The following is a 14,692-nucleotide window of genomic DNA, read 5'->3' as shown; positions in this document are numbered from 1 at the left end:
TTTTTCTTAATAGTGACATCACATCATCCAAGAGTCCTCCAAGTGATGGTCCTCAACTGGACAAATCTGTCAGAAATTAGGAAGAATAAAAAGAATGGGAGTGTGAAGACTGATCCATAGTGGATGGCCTGCCAAGTGGTGCAGAAACCATTTTCCTATCTTATCTCTGCCAAATCCAGCATCTATGGTGGTAGCTGGATTCCTCTGGGGGAGCACTTAGAATTACTGCATCACTGAGCACTTTTCTCAAGCACCAAGTGATAATACAAGGAGAAATGGCCTCAAGTTGCGCTAGGGAAGATATAGAATGGATATTAGGAGAAATTTCTTTACTGAAAGTGTTGTGCAGTGTTGGAATATGTTGCCAAGGGGAGTAGATGAGTCACCATCCACAGAGGTCTTCAAGAAACGTGTTGTATTATAACTTAGTAAATGATGGGATTGATTGCACCCTCAGCAAGTTTTTTAGGAGAGCAGAGTCCCTGCAACTGTAAGTAAAGATCAAGTTTGGGACCTCTTGATGCAGCTCAACAACTACAAGTTTATGGGGCCTGATGACATGCATCCCAGGGTCCTGAGGGAATTGGTTGATGTAGTCACCAAGCCACTCTTCATCATATTTGAAAAATCATGGCAGTCAGGCGAAGTCCACGGTGCCTGGAAAAAGGGAAGCATCACTCACATTTTCAAAAAGGGTAGAAAGGAAGACCCAAGGAACTACAGACCAGTGACCCTCACTTCTGTGCCTGGCAAGATCATGGAACAGATCCTCCTGGAAGCAATGTTAAAGCACGTACAAAAGAAGGACGTGATTCAAGACAGCCAGCATGGTTTCACCAAAGGCAAATTGTACCTGACCAGTCTGGTGGCCTTCTGTGATAGAGTAACTGCATCAGTTGACAAGGGAAAAGTGACTGATATCTACTTGGACTTTTGACACACTCCCACATGACATCCTACTTCTAAATTGGAAAGATATGGATTTGCAGGGCGGACCATTCAGTGGATAAGGAATTGGCTCAATGGCTGTACCCAGAGAGTAGTGGTCAATGTCCAATGGTTCTATGTCCAGGTGGAGGCCGGTGACGAGCAATGCCCCTCAGGGGTCTGTCCTGGGACTGGTGCTTTTCAATATCTTCATTAATAAGATAGACAGTGGGATTGAGTACACCCTCAGCAAGTTTGCAGACAACACCAAGCTGAGTGGTGCAGTTGATACCAAAGAAGGAAGAGATGACATTCTAAGGGACCTAGGCAGGCTGGAGAAGTGTGACCATGTGAACCGTATGAGCTTCAACAAGTCCAAGTGCGAGGTGCTGCACCTGGGTCAGGACAACCCCAGACAGGAGTATAGTCTGGGAGAAGAACTCCTTGAGAGCAGCCCTGCAGAGGTACTTGGGGGTTCTGGTTGACGAAAGGCTCAACATGAGGCAGCAGTGCGTGCTTGCAGCCCAGAAGGCCAACTGCATCCTGAGTTGCACCAAAAGAGGAATGACCAGCAGGTCGAGAGCGGTGATTGTCCCCCTCTACTCTGCCCTCGTGAAGCACCACCTGGAGTACTGTGTCCAAGTTTGGGGCCCCCAGCACAATAATATATATTATATATATATATAATATACAATAAATATATGGACCTGTTACAGAGAGTCCAGAGGAGGGCTGCAAAGATGATCAGAGGGATGGAGCACCTTCTTCTGTGAAGAAAGGCCGAGAGAGCTGGGGATGTTCAGCCTGGAGAAGAGAAGGCTCTAGGGAGACCTCTCTGTGGCCTTTCAGTACTTAAAGGGGTCTTATAAAAAAGATGGAGAAGGACTTTACTCAGGTAGATAATGATAGAACAAGGGGAAATGGTCTTAAACTAAGAGAGGGTAAGTTTAGATTAAACGTTAGGAGGAATTTCTTCACTGTAGTAGGGTAGTGAGTCACTGGAGCAGGTTGCCCAGAGAAGTTGTGGATGCCCCATCCCTGGAGGTGTTCAATGCCAGGCTGGAAGGGGCCTTGGCCAACCTGTTCTAGTGGGTGTCATCCTTGTCTATGGCAGGGGGGTTGGAGTTAGATGACCTCTAAGGTCCCTGTCAACCCAAACCATTCTATGATTCTATGATTAGTAGTGTGGTATAGTGGTTGAATTTAGTACTAGGTTAAAGGTTGGACTAGATGATCTTAGAGGTCTTTCCCAACCTGAATTATTCTATGATGCTATGTAGGGTTCCTCTCTGTCTACCACTCCCCCATCATGTCTGGTTTGTGTGACACATGATATATTTCATTTCATACAGAACTGCACGTTTTATTGCTGTAGTTCATGAACAGAGTATTGACAGTTCTACGATTGCTATTCTAATAATCTGAAAGATGAAATGGAAAGAGGGAAAGAGGTTAAGATGAGACTGGAGTTGAGGTTGAAGAAATCTGGCTAAATGTCACAAGAACAGGAGCTGAATTGCATTTGTTTATGAGTTCTTCCACACTTGTTCCCCAGCTTTTTGTGTTCAACTTTGTTAGGGAAACTTTTCTCAGTATATTTTATGGGCTCAGATGACAGATTGGAGGGAAACATTCAGTGCTTCCAGAGGTTAAAGAGCTTAACAGACCTACTAATTAACTTCAAGCTGTCATTTTGTCTTAGAAATGGACAGCTTAAGGACTGAGAAGTCACTGAGGTAATCTCATGGTCTTTTTTGATTTAAATAAGATAGTAGGGAAAAATGACATAAAGAGTGATAGTGTTACAGAACTCCAGGGATGGATATTTTATATGTTGAAACTATGTACCAATTGGAATAAAGGCAATGGTATTCATGCTAATAATTCATCTATACTCTACTGGGATGGGACGTGTATTGAAAGACTGCTAGGGACAAAGATCTCAAGTTTGCTTTGTTTGTAGAGATCATATGTAACTCTTCTGAAATAACTGACAATGCAGTTTTCTTAAGTCTTTAAAGACTCTAGGTTTACGACAAAGAATGTGAAGCTGTTTTGAATAGATTTCAAATGAGAATGTATTGATATATTTGCCAAAGACTAAATGTGAAGATGTTATGTAAAAACCTCACGTGGAAATATATACATAACAACGTGAAAGCTGAGGAAGAATCACTAGTATATTTAGTATTTAATATTCTTGTTCAAGCTCTCTGTCAATATTCTAGGTGTTATTTAGAATATTTTCACGACTTCATTTTTTATAAAGAAATTGCACTTTGTAGTGTGAAATGTAGTTAGTACATGATTTTGGTGTTTCACTTGCTGTACAAAACTTAATTATGCTCAATGATTCAGAAAAGACAAGCATGCTCTCTGCTCCATCAAAGAGTTAAACTGAGTTTCAAGAAGGGAGTTTAATAGAGCTATACAAAATATTACCTCAGTATTCCTTCCCAGCCAGTTATTTGTGCAGATGTGAATTAATGGACTGTTATAAAGTTAGTGTGATTTCTGCCTTTTCAGTTAAAGAGTGATGATGGCTAAGATTTCTTTTAGTGCACTACCATTAAGTAATACTAGTGCACTAATAGAAAATCTCTGCATATCTTTTAAGAACAAACTTTTAAAAAAATATTAGGAAAGGTGTAACTTTATTCCCTTTGAGAAGCAGAGGTGTGCTTGGTCTTCCTCAGACATTAACTGAATCTGTTAGAACTGCTTATATCAGAAAGACCAATGGCTAGAAATGTTGGAGCAGCTGAGGGAGCTGGGATTGTTCAGCCTGGAAAAGAGAAGGCTTAGGGGTGACCTTATCAGACTCTACAGGTACCTTAAAGGAGGCTGTAGCGAGGTGGGCGTTGGTCTATTCTTCCACGTGCCTGGTGACAGGACAAGGGGAAATGGGCTAAAGTTGTGCCAGGGGAGGTTTAGGTTGGATATTAGGAAGAACTTTTTTACTGAAAGGGTTGTTAGGCATCGGAATAGGCTGCCCGGGGAAGTGTTTAAAGACCCTGGAGGTCTTTAAAAGATGTTTAGATTTAGAGCTTAGTGATATGGTTTAGTGGAGGACTTAGTGTTAGGTCAGAGGTTGGACTCAGTGATCTTGGAGGCCTCTTCCAACCTAGATGATTCTGTGATTCTGTGATACTAAAAGTGATACCATACATGGTTAGAAAAATTTAATTGTATGTTTATAAGCATTTGCTAGTGCATACTGATGTAATTGAAATTATATCAGTATATTTCTGCAGAAGTAAAGTTTGCTGACTATCGCTAGTGATCTGTTTTCTTTCTATGACAAGATTCTGGGGGTTGGTCTAAGTCTCACTGAGTATCATGAGGCCATGAATCTTTCTTCCTGGACATATGTACCACATTTGGGCATTTAATTGGTATTTCTATTTAAAAAAAATATCTGGATAAATGTCTAATGACTGACCCACCTTTCATAATAAATAAATAAATAATAAATGTTTGTTAATAAATAAATAATAAATGTTTGTTATACTAAAAAATGGTCATTCCAATAGAGAAATCTTTCCTTCCCTGAACTAAATAACTCAGACCTGCAGATTTTTGAGCTAAGCTTATAAAAGGTTGCTATGATCAGAGCACAGCTGTGGGAGTTAGGGCTCCCAAATTCTAAGTCAAACACTCTTTGAGGTAAAGAATTTGTGATGCTCTCCTCACTCCTCAAACACTCTTACGTCTTTAAATATAGTCTATAGTTTAAATAGGAGACATATAAACTTATATGATTCCCTGTACGGGTTTAGATATCATTCAGTGTTGTTATAGCTTTGTGTTTGTAGATGTTTTAAAACTGTAAAGCGTTATGTAAGATCTAAATCTTCTTTTCATAGCTTAAGTAGTTCTAGTAAAATAGCACAGATTTTCTCTTATCACTTTAATTACAAAGAGCAATTGATAATCTCTCCCTCCTTTGGGTAGTGAGTGCTTTTGATTTGCATTTCTACATATAACATTGTTTTCCTGAAAGCTGATATAAAGTATAGAAATTGAAAAATCTTTGCTTCATAGAAATAGCATACAAGTAGGGACACACAAACTTTAGCATCATAATGACTGTTATTGATCTTTTTGGAAAGCTTACTTTCCAAAAGTAAGGACTTAATTTTTCTAAAGTCCTTAAGAAGTGAATGAAGCTGATGTAGTTTTGTTGAAGTGGTATGGCACCATTCCATTACACCTTTGCCCTTTGATTCTATTGGATAAAGCTCCTATATAAGTAAACTTTGATTATTCTGTAGTTTGTGATCTCAGCTGGTGCCTCATGATTTTCTGAAGGATGTAAATGTATTTAAATTTTCACAAGTTACGTAGACTGTGAAAACAATACTTAACAGCTAGCTATGGACATACCTTAGAATATCACACTTGTGTTTAGGACTAAGATCATCTCATTCTTGTATGTTAGGGTTTTGTTCACAAAATAACATAAAATAACAATAATAACAATAATAACAATAACATATACATATATATAAACAAGACATTGTTCCTTTCATAATTCAAGAAGTAAGGATTGTCTGTGACATTATCTTTGTTGTTTGATGGCAATGATGTAGAAAGAGAATGAAGGGATGATAGGGACATAGCAGAGAAACTCAGTGAAATCTTTGCATTGGTATTTAACATTAAGACTCCACACCAGATGCATTTCTGTTGCAAATAGAATAGAAGATATAGATCAATTTGAAGCAAATACACCAAAAGTATTAGACCATCCAGGCAGGTTAGACAGGTCAGCAGGACCAGATAGCATACAATAAAGAGTTCTGAATATGAAGCTTCCAAATTTCTGGCTAAGGGGTGTAAAATGTCATTACAAATGAGCTAGAGGACTAGGACAGCTGTTGTAGCTGCAGTTTGCTAGAAGGGCTTGAAGTTGATATAGGGGACTACAGACTGGTGAGTAAGACTTTCCTTCCTGGTGTGCCGTTGTATATGTGTATGGGTAAACAAACTTTGGAAGAAGTATATGTGGCTTTTGTAGTTCAGTGGTGTTGTCAGTAATAATATGGACAAATAGCATCAAATACATATAGCACAGTTGGCTTTTTAAAATGTCTTGGATCAGGTTTCACACCAAAGGTATTTTAAAGAAATTATGTTGCCATGGTATTGGAGCAAAACTTTTTAAAGGAGAAGAGTTGATGGATAGGCCATAATAATGGCAACATGTCAGGATGGTGATTCTTACAGGGACCAATTTTAATTGGCATCTTCATCAGTGGTCTAAAGAGGGCAATGAACAATGAACACAAGAACAAGTTTGTAGATAACAGCAAGCTCTCTCTTCACTATCAATGCTATTTCGTTCAATGGCAAGGACCTCAAAAAACACATCATAAAGCTGAGCAGACCAAAAGTCAGCAGGTGAAGTTCGGTGTGAAGCAATGCATCTAGGCAAAAATATTGTAAGCCATGCTGTCATGAGGCAGAATTCATAACTAGCACTTACAATTCAGAAAGGGACCTCTGACATTTCTCCAAAGTCGATGTCTTGATTTCAAATGGTAGACAAAAGCCACCAAAATGTTGGACTTATTTAGAAAAGTTAGTGGGTGAGATTATCCTTAGAAACAGAGAGCACCTGATCTGAGAGGACAACAGGGCATCACTCTAATTATCGGTGTACCCATATCCTGAGTTTCTTGTACAGTTTGGTCTAGACATCTCAGGAAATGTGTAGCAGAATTGAAAGAATTATGAAGAAAAACAAGTAAAATGTTCAAAATGATGGAGCAGCTGCTTTGTGCAGAGACATTAAAAGGCTGGGAGACATCATTTTGAAGCAGAGTAAGCTATGGGAGAATATGACCAAGGTTTGTGAAAATATGAAGTTAGTAGATAAACTGAATACACAGCAGTTATTCACAAAATCCTGCAATATTAGACCTGTGAGAACTTGAAACTAGTTTGGGTTTTGTTTAAAACAAGTGAAAGAAAGTGCTTTACACAGTGAACTTCTGGGACTGTGGGTCATTGGAGAGGGTGGAGGAAGCCAGTATCAGCAGATTCACAAGGGGGTTAAATACATGGGCAACACTCACAAATGAGTCCTTTAGTTCTTTTAATGCTGGGCATGGATGTATCCATTGACAATCTTAATAAAATAATTCTGTATGCTGAGGATGTGTATGAGGGGAACAAACTGCTGAGAGTTGCCAAGCTTGTGTGTTCTCTTTGTGTGCCCACTAATGAAGTCAGAACACTGGGCTGTGTGAGTAGTTGCTTCCCCCTGAAGGACATTTCTTAATTATCCTTGGTTTTATTCATCTAGAGGATTTTGCATGTGTTTTCCTTCAGTGGATGTCCAAACTACTCTTTAAATAAGACTGAAATTTTTATGGCATCATGAATGAGGACTGCGTATACCTCTGCAACACTCAGACTACCTCAGCCACTGTGGAAGGAATACAATTAAGGGTTCTTTATTCAGACAACAAAACAGTGTATACGTTCTGCTTAGTCTGGTAAAGCAACAAGTAAGTGATATGTCCTGAAAAGTATATTCAATGCTAAGAATTCAGTACATAGAAATGATGAAATCAGTGATCTCTTGACTGAAAGGTGAAGGAAGTTTCTTATGCCATTTTGTTTCCCCAACCAGTGAAATAAGAAACAAATATGGACTAACATCACAGACAGTCATGTATAGCAAATTAAGGGGAAAGCAGCATGTTAACAGGCTTCTGAGTGTACAAGAATAACTAATATAGGCCAATAGAATTGGAATAAATGGAGTCCAATATTACATCTTTCACTGTTTACCTAAATTGGTGAGCTTTGTTTCCACAGGCCTCTGAAGGTAATAGGCACCTCAGTATGTGCTTTGGCACCAGTTTACATATTTAAAAATATAGTGCTTCTTTCCAGAGTAAGCAATGTGTATATAATTGGAGAACTAACACAGGGGTACAGGAAAGCTTAAACTCCTTTTTTAAAAGAGATTAAAGGGAAAAACAATAAACAGATGTCAAACAGAAGAGGTATGTTTGAATGTCCTTCACCTGTTAGGCACAGTAATCTCTCCTTCATTTTGGACAGTTCCAAAGGATAAAGTTTCATGTGAATTTCTTACATATCCAGGCATAGGAAACCTGATGTTGTACAGGGAAAAGATATAAATCTGGATGCTGCTGTGAGTGGGGAATCTTACCAATTAAGCATTGAAACAGATGATAAACTGAGAATGTCAATTTGTCAATTCAAGAATTACATGGCGTTAGTGGTATCCAACAGGTCTTGGCTGAAGGAAACTTAGTGAAGGTTTTCCATTCAGACGTGATTTTATAGGTACTTTATATTATTTAGTTGTGGATATGTGATGAGATTGTTTAATTAGATGGTTGCATAATTCCCGTCATCCCTTTAATATGTACCTTTGACAGTGATAACTCCCAAAATACACAGTGGTTATGGTTACGGTCAATTGAGTAACCTGTGAAAGAATTCTACACAAAGGTTTAAAAATAGTAATAAATTCTGATTTACAGCTTAATTATGTGAAAAAATAGCTAAATACAATTTTCTCTTTCTTAAGAAAGTAATTTTTATTCAGGAAACTTATGTAACACAATGAATCAATGGAACTTAAAGACAAGCAAGCCCTTTTGTACCGTTTGGAAGAGAAATAAAATTAGGAATGTGTTAAAGTGCTGCCCTGCATTCTCCAAAGAGTATACTGAAAAATAGTGCTAGAGAATTAATTAATCATTTTATAAAACCTATTATATGTTTATTTAGATTTAATAAAAAATAACATTCACATAAAGTACATGGCAATAATTAGGCTTACGGAAACAAAACACTGTGTTAGTATGCAGGTAAATCTACTTTATTATCTCTCAGTCTTAAATAATCAGTAGATAGTAAAATTTAACGTAAGTATAACTGAAAATATTGCTAAATTTAAATCAGGTACCTGATTTTTCAATAGATATTATTTATTATTATCTGTCTCTCCATCTGTCTGTAATCAATAAGGTTTGAACATTTACACAGAAAATCTCTGAAGTCATTTCGGACCCCGCATTGTGTGCAGAAAATATTTCATAATTCATTTCAAATACTAAACAAATTAGAGAAAAAATTATTTTTGATTAGAGGAGAAATTTGTTGAATAAATTATATTCTCAGAATTATTTCATCTTCTTTAGAAACAGACTAGATTAAAATGAGAACCCAGTATAAAACAGCCACTGGAATATCTATTATCTCTTCATCTTTTTATCCTCTTGCAGTTCTCTTGGGGAAGCGTACATGTGTATATGCTGCATGAAATGTTATTAACTGATGTTAAGTCTCTCATCCCCTTAGGCCGTGGCTTTTTTCTGCTACTTTACTGACCATTAAGCAGCTCTTGTGGATGTGATCTGGAAATTGTTGTATTTATACCTTCCAGAAGACATGTATTAAACTGCTCATTAGGTTCTGATATTACATGACTTCATAAGCCTCATATGAATTACAGTAGCAATTATGTTTTAGTATAATGACATGAAAAGGACAGAGGATTGGTTCTTTGCTATAACCATGTGCCAAAGTCTTTTAAAATATTATCAGTCATCTCTCATGTGTCTGTTTTTTACTCTTTGTCATGTCATAACTAAGTATGATTAAGGACAAATTAAAACTGCCTGTCCCGAGTGCTGGAGGAATCAACAGGGATTCTTTTTCCTCTAGCTGACTTGCATTGGTAGAAGGCAATATTTGGTGGCTTGTGGTTTTGTAGGAAAGTTAAGATCACATTTCATGTCCAGGCATGCTTCTGAAGAATGTTGGCAAGTTGACTATTTTGAGTAAGTGCAGCAAAAGGTTTGCTGACAGATAGCATGAGAGGTAGCATGGCGAGAAGGAAATTATACCTATTGCACAGATATCTCAGCTGCATTCTCCACCAATTTTTCTGAAAATATTTTGCCTGTTTCTACCCTGCTTCTGTATAACAGCACCAGCAGAGCAGCAACTACAATGTATCTCTTACTTTCCTGTTTGCCTTAAATGTCTTAAGCCAGAAGCTTCCAAGCAGTTTTAATATTAATTTGTATTATTTATTTTTTATTTTTATTTATTTATCTATTTATTTTCCTGAGCTTAAAGGCTCAAAAATTCTGCTCCCATGGGAAAAGTAAAAGATTGTACAGGACAAGAATCTCATTTTGCTTTGCACCTGTACTGTCTCACTATTTTTATATTTTATGGTCCTGCAGTTCTTTCTACAGTCACACTGACTGCATTAAATTATGTAAAGGCACAGTCTTGTGACATCTCTGAGCCAACCTGCAGGAGAATACAAAAATCTCTCTTTTGCTCTCACCCTGACTCAAAATTAAATTCCAAAAATTATATGCAAATAATATCACCAGTCTGAATTTAATGAATGGAATCAAGGAAAGGCAAGGGCAAAGACATCAGTTTTATTCTCTGCTAGTGCTGAAGAATTAGCACTAGAATTAGTGTGAATTTGCATTACTAAATGGTCTTTGAATGACATGATAACTGGGTGCAATTCAAGTTTGGTAATATTTCTAAACAATAGCAGAAAATGAACTCTTTGCCTAAGGCTTAGGGCTGAAGACTGGAGCACTGACTTTCCTGTCACAGACTTTCAGGGTGACCTTGACAAGTCACAGAACATATCTGTACCTCAGTGTGAGATGGTGGATATTAAAACATTTCCTAGCTCACAGAGGTATTGGTAAAGTTCAATTAACCAAAGTCTTTCAAGATCTTCAGACAGAGGAGTCTAGATAAGAGCAAAGCATTATTATTACTAGAGTAGACCTCTCCTGAGCACTTAATTTTTCATTTTATACAAACTTTTTAAGCTTATATATACTGCCAGCATGCAGAGTGATAGATCCTTCAGACCTGGTTTGTGTGGAGCTTGTCAAGATACATCTGTTTTTAGCACTATATCCCTATTAGGATATGACACAATATATCATAACAACTCCATCAGAGTCATTAGGGTGTAAGCTGTCAATGTGTAATAAGATTACTATGCATTACATCTGTTGGTGCTCTGATAATACTGAAGTAGGAACACTATGGTAGAGTCTAGGAAGCCTTTGAATATTGGTGTTGCAATAACTTTCTACTTAATGCAGCATTATTATTTTGAAGTAGAAGTAGAATATTTTCTCTAGTGTATGCAGAGATCTATCTTTTTTTTTTTTTGGTGATAAATAACCATATCTTTTTGTTGTTTCAGAAAACCTAGATATCTGCAAATGTTTCTATTTCCAAATGAAGTTGTTTTTGTTTGAAGGAAAGGCAAAATCTACTAAATTCTCTATAAATAATAGTCAAATTGATTCAAAGTCAGATAACTGGCCTTGGGTGCCATGGACTGCAGGAAGCTTGCATTCGGAATTTCAGAATGCATACAGAAAAAGTGACAACCTCCAATATACTTTTTGTCTTTTTAAAAGGTTCAATTTTCTGATTAAAAAATAAAAATTATGCTGTGTTATTCATAATACTAGTAAGAGTATAACTGAGCCAGGAAAAAGGAAACATTCAAATAATTTTAAGCGGGTGTCCAAAAATTTTTTTCGGTTGTCTAACTCCAATCTAGAAAAGACGTTATCAAGGAAAATAATCAGCAGAACTTTCTATTTCAGAGAAAGACTCTGCTTCTGGGTAAGTGTTTCCCTGTTGATATAACACATGAGAATCAACCCATCAGTGGTGAATTTATCCTTCTTATATCTTTGCAAAGGACCTCTTCTTTGGGAGAACAGAAATGCTGTCTTTTCAAGGGTCACAATAAAGCCTGTAGCAGAACATAGATATAAAATGAGCTTTGCTGATATTTTAATATAATCACTAGTAATCTGTAATTCTATGTATGAATCTCTTGTTCACAGTAATGTTTATTCCTGAAATAATGGACTCCAAGTGAGCAAGGTGATAAAACTGTGGTAACCTGTATATGTACAGTATGCTTGTAGATTTTGCATGAGTTCTTGCATATGCATGTGTCTGTACGGGAGGAATTTGTGGTAAGCTTTTTATAAAGGGAGAGGTGAATAAAAAGTTCAAACTCCAAGTGCTTATAATGTTTTCAAGCCTTCTCAGAGAACACTGAGCTGAGTGGCTTCAAAGGAACTTTAACATATCATTTAGGCAGTAGGAGCATTAATGCATCTTCAGTAGGTCTAAAGTCTCCAAAAAGTGGAAGTTATAGCCTCTCCCAGTCAGATATTTAGTGACTGTTTGAGCTATATGATTTTCTGTCTCTATAGTAGGGGCAACAGGCAGGAATTCGGATGATCAGAAAAGCCTGACAAATATTCTAGGAATATATATTTCGAAAGATAAAGACTGAGTAACAAGAGAAAGCAGTACAGCCATTTTTCATAATGATAAACAGTCTTGTTCAAAGACTTTCTCATTAAAAATTAAATACCTTTTGGGGCAGCAATGGAAGGTAAATAGGAAATGCAGTCAGGGACCTGACACTTATACAGACAAACAACCAAAAAAACATGCTGTGGTCCTTGAAGAAGACATAGAGCACAAGTAAACAAGGAAAAATACAGAAAAGAAAAAGTAAAATTAAAAAAAAAGAAGCAAGCAAAATGAGGAGGAATGTCAATGATATGACAGGTAGCACAAATACAAGCTTTTTTGTTATTACAGAAAACAGCAAGAAGTAATAAATTCAAATGCTTTATAAATACAGGCTGACATGGGAAAACAATGGAGTGAAGGGAAGACTTGTTCATCTATAGGACTGGATAACAAAATTATGTGGAAATAACCTTCGATATTTTTGTCTCTGGCTAGAGTTGTCCACACAGAGGGGAGAACAAGAGAAATCGAAGATGAATTAAATTTGCTCAGGAATAAAATCCCCTCATAAAAAATTTGAGCTTCCACTGGAATTAAAAGACATATAAAAATCTGGGAATGATCTCGAATGAGTATTGAAGAGTGAAAGCTCTGAGAACAAACTTATTTCAGGCACAAACATGTTGTTTCCTTCATGTGATGCTTTTAAAAACATGTCATGGAATTTAGGAAGAGATGCCCAGTTCTTCATGGCAAAATGTTTAAAACCCCAAAGTCTTGTGTAAGTGATGTTAAAGGCAACTGTTCTTATGTGAAGATTTGCAATGTCAAGAACAAAATAAATGTGGAAGAAAAGGAAAAAAAAAAAAGTATTCAAAGCCCCTCCCAAACTAAGCAAGAACACTGAAGAGCATATGTCTTCAAAAGAAACATTTGCTGAGACAGCGGGAATCAAATTCTTCCAGAAATGAAATGCTTCTTTGCCTCCACTACAGGTTTGATTTTTTTTTTCCCCCCTTGGAAGGCTGTTTTTAAACGATGGTCCCCAGATGGTTAGAAAACTTCTTCCAATTTCCAGCCTAAACTTATTCATGATCAGTTTATATCCATTTGTCCTTGTGCCAGCACCATCCTTTTGTTTCAGTGGAACATCTATATTGTGTAGCTATTTGTAGATTAAATTATTTAGTATTACAAAAGATAATATCATTATTTTTAAAAGAAATCACTAACTGAGATTCTAAAGATAAAATTCATTGTTGCAGCAGCTGTTTGATTATAAAGTTATTGCCTAAAAAGCTTATAAATACAATAGGATGCGTTTTCACATCATTTTAGGGCAAAATGGCATGTTGTATCTTTTTATTATTTCTTTTTATGATATTCAGTAATGAAATACAGTTAAAATAAATTTCAGTAAAACAGATCTTCATTTAAGAATAAAACAGACTAGATGGATTCATTGTTCATTCATTAAAGGCAGAAGCCTATTCTTCAACCTTGGTTCTAGACACATGATAAAGTCCTCTTTTGGGCCTGACTAACTGCTTGGTTACAGTTGGTAGCAATATGCCAATTGATTGGCAACTGCACAACAAGAAGTTATTTCAGAAGCAGACTTGGACAAACGGATGTTTAAGCGAGGGAAATTGAACGTGTCAGGCTGAGAGAATGAAGAGTGTCAAGGTCTATGCAAACATGCTCTCGAGATTATATTGCTAGGTTGTAAGCTCTTCTGAGCAATGATAGTCCCTTTCCAGGTGCCTGTGAGTATTAACAACCCTTGATGCATTAATACATAAAAAAACAACATTAATAACAGTTCCTAGGTTTTCTCCCTTTCCTCTGCAAAAGAAGAATGCAGAGTAAATTGCAGTCTGTCAGAGCCTCCAGGAAATATTACAGGGGTTCCCCTGCAGTGCTTTCCTTCTGTGCACACACCGAAGATGTGCAAAGCAGAAATCATGTTTTTTGGCTGATTGGAACTTTTTATTTACCTCCCTATTCCCATTATTAATTACCTGCAGCCTCTCCAGCAACATCTATGCCACAACTGGAACACTTTGTTTTTTACCCTCTATCTGCTGAAGTGTTGGTACTCTGCCAATGTTGAGCTTGTGTCTCCTTTCTCTCTATCCTTCTGTTTTTCCTCTTGTATATTCTGGCAGCACAGTACCCTTCTTTATTAACCTTTTCCACCTGAATAAGCCAGAACAACTCATGACTCCTGACCTGAAGCAATGCAGGCAAGTGAGTAGGCTGGCTTTCTACTTGTACTGCCTTTCTACATGAGGTCTCTCCTTTTCTTCAGCAGACACAAGATACCAGAGATGTATCAGAGATAAGGATAATTTGTGCCTGCCTGCTCATCCTATAGCTTTGGGAGACAAACAGCGTGAATATGAGTGTGTAGTGGCTTGTTTTCAAAACAATA

This window comes from Anser brachyrhynchus (genome assembly GCF_964034855.1).
Source record: "Anser brachyrhynchus genome assembly, chromosome: 3".
Classification (NCBI taxonomy): Eukaryota; Metazoa; Chordata; class Aves; order Anseriformes; family Anatidae; genus Anser; species Anser brachyrhynchus.
Note: the sequence above shows the minus strand (reverse complement) of the source record.